Here is an 8,573-nt window from a genome sequence, read left to right as displayed (position 1 = left end):
GGCAGCGGAGATGTCCTGTTTAAGGGCAATGTGTGGTGTAAATATTATGCAGAAAATTCGGAGTGTGGAAATTAGGAGAAGGTGTGGAGTTAATAAAAGTATTAGTCAGAGGGCAGAAGAGGGGTTGTTGAGGTGGTTTGGTCATTTAGAGAGAATGGATCACAGTAGAATGACATGGAAAGCATATAAATCTATAGGGGAAGGAAGGCGGGGTAGGGGTCGTCCTCGAAAGGGTTGGAGAGAGGGGGTAAAGGAGGTTTTGTGGGTAAGGGGCTTGGACTTCCAGCAAGCGTGCGTGAGCGTGTTAGATAGGAGTGAATGGAGACGAATGGTACTTGGGACCTGACGATCTGTTGGAGTGTGAGCAGGGTAATATTTAGTGAAGGGATTCAGGGAAACCGGTTATTTTCATATAGTCGGACTTGAGCCCTGGAAATGGGAAGTACAATGCCTGCACTTTAAAGGAGGGGTTTGGGATATTGGCAGTTTGGAGGGATATGTTGTGTATCTTTATATGTTTATGCTTCTAGACTGTTGTATTCTGAGCACCTCTGCAAAAACAGTGATAATGTGCGAGTGTGGTGAAAGTGTTGAATGATGATGAAAGTATTTTCTTTTTGGGGATTTTCTTTCTTTTTTGGGTCACCCTGCCTCGGTGGGAGACGGCCGACTTGTTGAAAAAAAAAAAAAAAAAAAAAATATATATATATATATATATATATATATAAATATATATATATATATATATATACAGTAGGGCCCCACCTATACGGCAGGTTAGGTTTCAGGCTACCGCCGTAAAGCGGAAATCGCCGTAAAGTGGAACACCCTTTTTTTCCCCCTTATAAATGCATATAAATACTAGATAAGTTTACACTAACATATTAATTTAGCAATAGAACTAGGCATCAAAAAACGATAAAAAAGTACAATACACACAGTGCACTCATTACTTACCTTAAAATATTTGTAGTCTTAATCTAGGGTGAGATGAGTAGTATTTATTGTAAGAAATCAAGTGTGGTATGTATGGTAGTCAGCCGGGCTACCATACCAGGCCACCCCACCCCCACATACTATTCTATGACATTTAAGCATCCCAGAGCGATAAAATGCATACACAGTTCACTCATTACTTACCTTAAAATATTTGTAGTCTTAATGTAGGGTCAGGGGCGAGTAAACAAGATAAAACGAATAAATGAGAGAGAGAGAGAGAATGATTACATGAGGGAGGACAGGCGCAGAGTTATGTACACAAATCAGGTGAACGTAAGTTTTGTAAACAAAGTGTATACGTCTGGTTTGTGTACAAGTTACATTGTGTACAAGTTGTCTCTACATTGATATGGTAGGATAAATAAAGAACACCACTCCCATTCTCATGTAACACCATTTTTAGAAGAAATGAAGCTCTTAGTGAAGACAATGGAAATAAGTCACTCTTGTCTGACTTTTTTGGGTTATCCTAGGTTCTCTACACATATGCTGTTATGTATGATAATCTATATAACTGTATTTGTGTATACCTGAATAAATAAACTTACATACATATAAAAGCAATAATTTTCTACAGTTACCCCAGTAACACATTTTCTCTTATGCTAGACTAGAGAAAATTTTATTCTTGCCATCACTTGTACAAGTTATCTGGCTACCACATCTCATATTTATGTTTATTTATTCTATTGTGGGGAGTATTTATCATCTTTATGTTATGCATCGTGTTTATTATATAATTTTGAAAAAAATATCATGGATGGACTAATGAAAATGTGTATACATATTAATGTAATACACCTATCATCCGACTTACGACCGAGTTCGGTTCCGAGAAACCGGTCGTAAGTCGAAATGATCGTAAGTCGAACTTTACTACTGAATATCAACAAAACATTTTTGTAATGACTATTTTATTGTTTTATTTTGGTATTTCATGTTTTACTTTACTTTTTATGTTATTAGTACTGTATTTTATACTGTAAGGTTTAGGATAAACACTGTGTACAACACAAATAGTTGTTTATTTCCCAGAAATTTGGCATAAAAAACACGGTCGTAAGTCGAGTGGTCATAAGTCAAGCAGGTCGTAAGTCGGATGGTAGGTGTATATGACATTTAATGAGACTCAGTGATTATTATTATTATTATTATTTCTAATATGGCGTCATTTGTGCAAGTTGTCTGGCTACCACATCTAATATTTATGTATATTTGTTCTACTGTGGGGTGTATTTATCATCTTCATGTTATGCAGCATGTTTATTATATAATTTTGAAAAATTATCATAGATGGATTAATGAAAATGTGTATATTAACGTAATATATGACATTTAAATGAGACTCGGTAATTATTATCATTACTAATATGACATCTCGAGATATAAGACACACTGATTTTAATGTGTACTTGCACGCCAGCACAGTATGCAAGTTTATTTAGGTACAGGTATACATAAGTATAATTATCAGAGTACATGTATATACAGTGGTCCCTCAATAATCGTCCGTAATCCGTTCCTGGAAGTGGGACTATTATCGAAATGGATAATTTTCGAATCAATTTTCCCCATAAGAAATAATGTAAATCCAATTAATTCGTTCCAGACACCTAGAAGTATCAACAAAAAAATTTTTTTTTACCTAAAAGATAGATTTACATGCACAAAAGAATGAACATTCAACATGACAGTTACCTTTATTGAAGGCTGTTGTTGATGAATGGAAGACAGGGAGGAGGAGAGAGGGAAGAGGTTATTTGGAAGAGGAATCCCCCTCCATAAGGACTCTAGGGCACTAATAAAATGTATAAATGAACATTGGTAATAGGGGTAGTTGATGAGTGGAATGGTCTGCCTAGTAGGGTGATCGAAGCTAAAACATTGGGTAGTTTCAAATTTAGGTTGGATAAATACACGAGTGAGAGGGGTTGGATTTGAGTCGGACTTGCACCTGAGTTTATTGCTTGGATAGCATTTGTTCTGTTAATGGGTTGGATTTGTGAAGGAACGGCCTAGTATGGGCCAGCAGGCCTGTTCCAGTGTTCCTACTTTCTTAAGTTCTTATTTAACATCACACTTACCAGTAGGGTGATCGAGGCTAGGACCTTGGGTAGCTTTAAGAAGAGATTGGACAAATATACGAGTTGGAGGAGCCGAGTTTGATTTGTGTCATTGAGTACAGGAGTAAATTCTTGGGTAGCTTTGGGTGGAGGTCATTTTGATAAGGACCTGCCTTGTATGGGCCAGTAGACCTACAGTGTTCTTCCATTGTTATGTTCTTATTGGCTATTTGTTTGTGTGAGGGAGGGATGGCAAGTTTATTGTTGGAGAATATGACACTAATATCAACTCTATGGCTTATTTATCTATCACAATTCAACTAATATGACATAATAAACAATATTAATAACATAGAAACATGGAATATACTCTTGAATGAATAAAATAAGTCATTACGTATGTCACGAGAGGTGTTGTGTTGTTGGGTATATAAGGGCCACTAAGTGTAAGCCGTCCATAATGGTGGCGAAGCAACAGCTGAGTCGGCGGTGGTTTTTGTAGCCCTATATAACTCCAACAACATTGGAGGAGTTGGTAGAATCACTGAATCACTAAAGAAGGAACCCACTACCACCATCACTACGACCTTCTACCACTATTACAACTGTTACCACCATCACTACTACTACCTTCTACCACCATCACTACTACCTACTACCACCATCACTACTACCTTCTACCACCATCACTACCACCAAAGAAAGCTTCTAGTGCCAGCCCTTTGGTAAAGAATGTGAGAAACACATTATTTATGAAAAAGTTTGTAGAAAAATACAAAGATGGTGGTGGTAGAGTGGAAGCAGTTGTGATAGAGGATCACTGCAGCAGGCCTATTGGCCCATGCTCGGCAGGTCCTTTACAATTCATCCCACTAATGAAACATTTTCCCAACCCAGTCCTCAATGCTACCCAAGAAATAAGCTCTGATAGCTCTATCCACTCATTTGGGACTTGCAAATGAGTGGATAGAGTTATCAGAGATTATTTCTTGCGTAGCATTGAGGACTGGGTTGGGAAAGTGTTTCGTTAGTGGCATGAATTGTAAAGGACCTGCCGAGCATGGGCCAACAGGCCTGCTGCAGTGATCCTCCTTTCTTAAGTTCATCAACCACTAACACAACTGCTTCCACTCTACCACCACCATTTTTGTATTTTTCTACAAATTTTTCATAAATTATGTGTTTCTCACATTCTTTACCAAAGGGCTGGCACTAGAAGCTTTATTTGGACCCATGGTAGCTTATTTAGCCCTTGCAAGCACTAAAATCAATGGAATATTATGAAATATTTCGTAGGAGCATGTGAGGGGACTGTCACTCGCTGGTAAACAATGGCACACAGGCTGGGAAGGAAAGGCCGAGGCAGCTCAGAGCGTGAGTACACATCCGGGACAAAGAACTATTAGGACTATTAGCGAGTTACCGGACCATTTGCGAGCCAATATTTTGACGAAAAAACAGGACTATTTCCGAAATGGACGACTTTCAGGCCGGACGATTGAGGGACCACTATACGTGTGTATGTATGTATGTATGTATATGTATATGTATGTATGTATGTATATATATATATATATATATATATATATATATATATATATATATATATATATATATATATATATATATATATATATATATATATATTAAAACATTTTATACTGTTGGTTTGCATAAACATGTTTTGTAAACAATACAGTGACAACAACATTTGTGCAGTTGTGTACCTGGAAAGAGTTCCAGGGGTCAACGCCCCCGCAGCCCGTTCTGTGACCAGGCCTCATGATGGATCGGGGTCTGATCAACCAGGCTGTTACTGCTGGCTGCACACAATCCAACGTACAAACCACAGCCCGGCTGGTCAGGTACCAACTTCAGGTGCTTGTCCAGTGCCAGCTTGAAGACTGCCAGGGGTCCATTGGTAATCCCCCTTACGTATGCTGGGAGGCAGTTGAACAGTCTTGGGCCCGACACTTATTGTGCTGTCTCTTAACGTGCTAGTGACACCACTGCTTTTCATTGGGGGATGTTGCATTATCTGCCAAGTCTTTTGCTTTCGTAGTGAGTGATTTTCGTGTGCAAGTTTGGTACTAGTCCCTCTAGGATTTTCCAGGTGTATATAATCATGCATCTCTCCCGCCTGCATTCCAGGGAGTACAGGTTCAGGAACTTCAAGCCCTCCCAGTAATTGAGGTGTTTTATCTCAGTTATGCCTGCCATGAAGGTTCTCTGTACATTTTCTAGGTCAGCAATTTTGCCTGCCTTGAAAGGTGCTGTTAGTGTGCAGCAATATTCCAGCCTAGATAGAACAAGCAACCTGAAGAGTGTCATCATGTGCTTGGCATCCCTAGTTTTGAAGGTTCTCATTATCCATCCTGTCATTTTTCTAGCAGATGCGATTGATACAATGTTATGGTTCTTGAAGGCGAGATCCTCAGACATGATCACTCCCAGGTCTTTGACCTTAGTTTTTCACTCTATTGTGTGGTTGGAATTTGTTTTATACTCTGATGAAGTTTTAATTTCCTCCCGTTTACCATATCGGAGTAATTGATATTTCTCATCGTTGAACTTCATATTGTTTTCTGCAGCCCATTGAAAGATTTGGTTGATCTCCACCTGGAGCCTTGCAGTGTCTGAAATGGAAGACACTGTCATGCAGATTCAGGTGTCATCTGCAAAGGAAGACACTGTGCTGTGGCTTACATCCCTGTCAGTCAGATATGAGGACTAGGAACAAAATGGGAGTGAGTACTGTGCCTTGCAGAACAGAGCTTTTTACCGTAACTGCCTCAGACTTTACTCTGTTGACTACTACTCTTTGTGTTCTAGTTGTCTGGAAATTATAGATCCATCTACCAACTTTTCCTGTTATTCCTTTAGCACGCATTTTGTGCGCTATTACGCCATGGTCACACTTGTCGAAGGCTTTTGCAAAGTCTGTGTATATTACATCTGCATTCTTTTTGTCTTCTAGTGCATCTAGGACCTTGTCGTAGTGATCCAGTAGTTGGGACAGACAGGAGCGACCTGCACTAAACCCATGCTGCCCTGAGTCATGTAATTGATGAGTGGCGATCTTGCTTCTTAGGACCCTTTCAAAGATTTTTATGATATGGGATGTTAGCGCTATTGGTCTGTAGTTCTTTGCTATTGCTTTACTGCCCCCTTTGTGGAGTGGGGCTACGTTTGTTTTTAGTAACTGTGGGACGACCCCAGTGTCCATGCTCCCTCTCCGTAAGATGTTAATTAAAAGCACGTGATAGAGGCGTCTTGCAGTTCTTGATGAACATGGGGTTCCATGAGTCTGGCCCTGGGGCAGAGTGCATGGGCATGTCATTTATCACCTGTTTGAAGTCATTTGGCATCAGGATAACGTCAGATAGGCTTGTGTTTAGCAAATTCTGAGGCTCTCTCATAAAAAATTAATTTAGATCTTAGAAACTTGAATCTGCACTCTTTTCAGAAGTGAAGGAATAGATAGGATGTAAGGAAAGTATCAATATGAAAAAGAATTTTTTTTTTTTTTTTTTTTAATATTTTCCAACCCTGGGTGTGACTTAAGATTTGAGGGTCTTGACACTGAAAAGGTTAAGAACCCTTGAAAAAAGCTCATCAAGGCCCAGGGATTTATTTTGTTTCAGTCGGTCTACTTGTTTCATAGCGATATCACTAGTGACTGTTATACTACATAATTTATCTTCTTCAGGCCCACTATAAAACTTAATTATTGGGGTATTATTAGTATCTTGCTGAGTGAAAATGAAGAGAAAATAATTATTAAAAGTAGAGCACATTTCATTCTCCTTGTCAATAAGATGTTCAGAGTTATTTTTAAGGGGACCTATCTTTTCTCTAACTTTTGTTCTATAAACCTGGAAAAAAATCTTTTAAGTTAGTTTTCAAATCCCTAGCACCTTTAATTTCATAGTCCCGTTTAGCTTTTCTTATCCCCTTTTTAATGTCCCTCTTAATGTCAATATACTGATTCATAAGATGACCCTCACCTCTTTTTGATGTGCCTATAAATTCCTTTCTTCTGCTCTAAAAGACATTTGAGCCTATTATTCATCCATTCTGGATCATTTCTATTTGACCTAATTTCTTTATACGGGATAAACGTTCTTTGGGCAGCATGTTAAGTGTTTAGAAAACTGTCATACTGACAACTCTTTTCGTTACCCTGGTCCACAGATAAGTGTTCTCTAAGCCCATTGTAATCTGCTAAGCAAAAATCTGGGACCGTTACCGAGTTATTCCTCCTATCATACTTCCATTCAATGGTGAAGGTAATTGATTTGTGGTCGCTTGCACCGAGTTCTTCTGTAATTTCTAAATTATTGACAAGAGTTTCCTCGTTTGCCAGAACCAAGTCAAGCAGGTTATTTCCCCTTGTAGGTTCTGTCACAAACTGCTTGAAAAAACAATCCTGCACTACCTCTAAGAAGTCATTAGATTCTAAATTCCCAGTTAAAGAATTCCAATCAATCTGACTAAAGTTAGAGTCCCCTAGAATTACTATGTTATCGTGCCTTGTGGCCTTAACAATTTCCTCCCAAAGTAGTCTCCCTTGGTCCCTATCTAAGTTTAGGGGATGGTATATCATGCTTAAAATCAATTTTTCATGCCCCTCTGAAAATTCTACCCACACAGACTCAGTATGTGTTTCAGACTTTATACCAGTTTTTATGCAATAATTTAAATCATTTCGGAAAGAGTGCCACCCCACCCCCTTTCCGATACTTCTGTCTACTTGGAACAATTTAAAATCCTGAATGTGACATTCAGCAGGACGAATAAACACTAGTGCTCAGGCAGGTTCCGTCATAAAAGTAGGTGGATCACCTGTTTGTAACTTGAGGGAAAGCACTATGCCAAGCACGCAGTCTTTCACTCTAACCCTTCTCCTATTCCATCTTATGCCTCTTTCTAATCCTCGTACCCCTCTCTCCCACCCCTCTATCTCTTATCTGCCCCTTCCTTACATGCTGATAATCAAAACTTAAAATGAACATCAGTAATAACTGACAAAAGATTCTGGTCCAGCCTCTCCAAGTACTGTAACACTTTACTCCACCTTTTTTATAACAACCATTATATTACCTCTGATGAGTTCAGAGTTCTACTCCCAGAGCCTAGCCCTAGGCCAGGCTCCTCTTGTACCTGCCTGGTCAACCAGGTTGGTGCTGCTGGTGGCCCACTGACCCACATATCCATCACAGCCTGGTTGATTGGCAAGTTTATTTTCTTTGTATAGGAGAGTGGGAGGGTGGGGGAGAAATGAGAGGAGGCCAGGCTATGTTCTTCAATAATTGTATACATTTTCATTTGTACATATATATGAGCTTCCATATAAACTTTGCAATAATATTAAAGCAAAGCCAATATAAGGATATATTTCTCTTAACACTTCACTTAGTGCAAGGTTTTATTGGAGTGCATGTATTGTTGAGTGAGGAAGGACTTTAGCTACCTTCAATTTTATCTAATGTCAAACAATCCAATACCAAA

At 38.9% G+C, this 8,573-nt stretch overlaps 1 protein-coding gene across 3 annotated transcripts in view; it reads right to left on the bottom strand.

Annotated features, from left to right (window-relative positions):
- Lis-1 (LisH and WD40 domain-containing Lis-1) overlaps window positions 1-8,573 on the bottom strand; it is a 101,905-nt gene that overhangs the window by 58,883 nt on the left and 34,449 nt on the right. The window lies entirely within an intron of this gene.

The sequence above is a fragment of the Cherax quadricarinatus genome, chromosome 32, assembly GCF_038502225.1.
Source record: "Cherax quadricarinatus isolate ZL_2023a chromosome 32, ASM3850222v1, whole genome shotgun sequence".
NCBI classification, from domain to species: domain Eukaryota; kingdom Metazoa; phylum Arthropoda; class Malacostraca; order Decapoda; family Parastacidae; genus Cherax; species Cherax quadricarinatus.
This window is presented reverse-complemented; position numbering and strand designations above follow the sequence as displayed.